Source organism: Pteropus vampyrus, unplaced genomic scaffold, assembly GCF_000151845.1.
Source record: "Pteropus vampyrus isolate Shadow unplaced genomic scaffold, Pvam_2.0 Scaffold418, whole genome shotgun sequence".
In the NCBI taxonomy this organism is placed as follows: domain Eukaryota; kingdom Metazoa; phylum Chordata; class Mammalia; order Chiroptera; family Pteropodidae; genus Pteropus; species Pteropus vampyrus.
Genome location: NW_011889199.1, coordinates 192,592 through 193,108, shown reverse-complemented (window position 1 = coordinate 193,108; position 517 = coordinate 192,592).

Here is a 517-nt window from a genome sequence, read left to right as displayed (position 1 = left end):
CCCCCGCTCCCGCCCCGTTAGCGCTGCTGGTGAGCTGACCCCACCTCCGTCCACCTGGGGCTGACCCCATGCCTGGTCCCAGCCACCTGAGAAGGGCGTGGGGAGCTACAACTGGCGTGTGACATCATGTTCGTTCCGGGTGACAGGTGCTCGTACACACAGCGTGTCCCTGAATCACGCTGACTCACTCCGCATCGATCTTTACGCCGTCGATGAGCGTCAGTTCCGGCCAGGCCCCCCGTCCGGGCGACGTCTGTCCGTCCCCCCAGGCCTGTGTGCTCCTCCCTGGGTGCCCTGGGTGGAGTGCTGGTGAGGTGAGCTGACGTGTCTGCGCTGTCCCCTCCCGAGTGTGTGTGGGTGGCCCTGGGATGGACAGGCGTCCTGTCCGGGGCGGGTCGCACCCGGCACCCTGAGCTGCCGGGAGACCCTCCGGCCCCCACGGCCCTGAACTGGAGCCAGCAGGCTGGAAAATTACTATCTTTCCTGTTCCTGTTCATCGTCCCTACGCGTGTGCCCC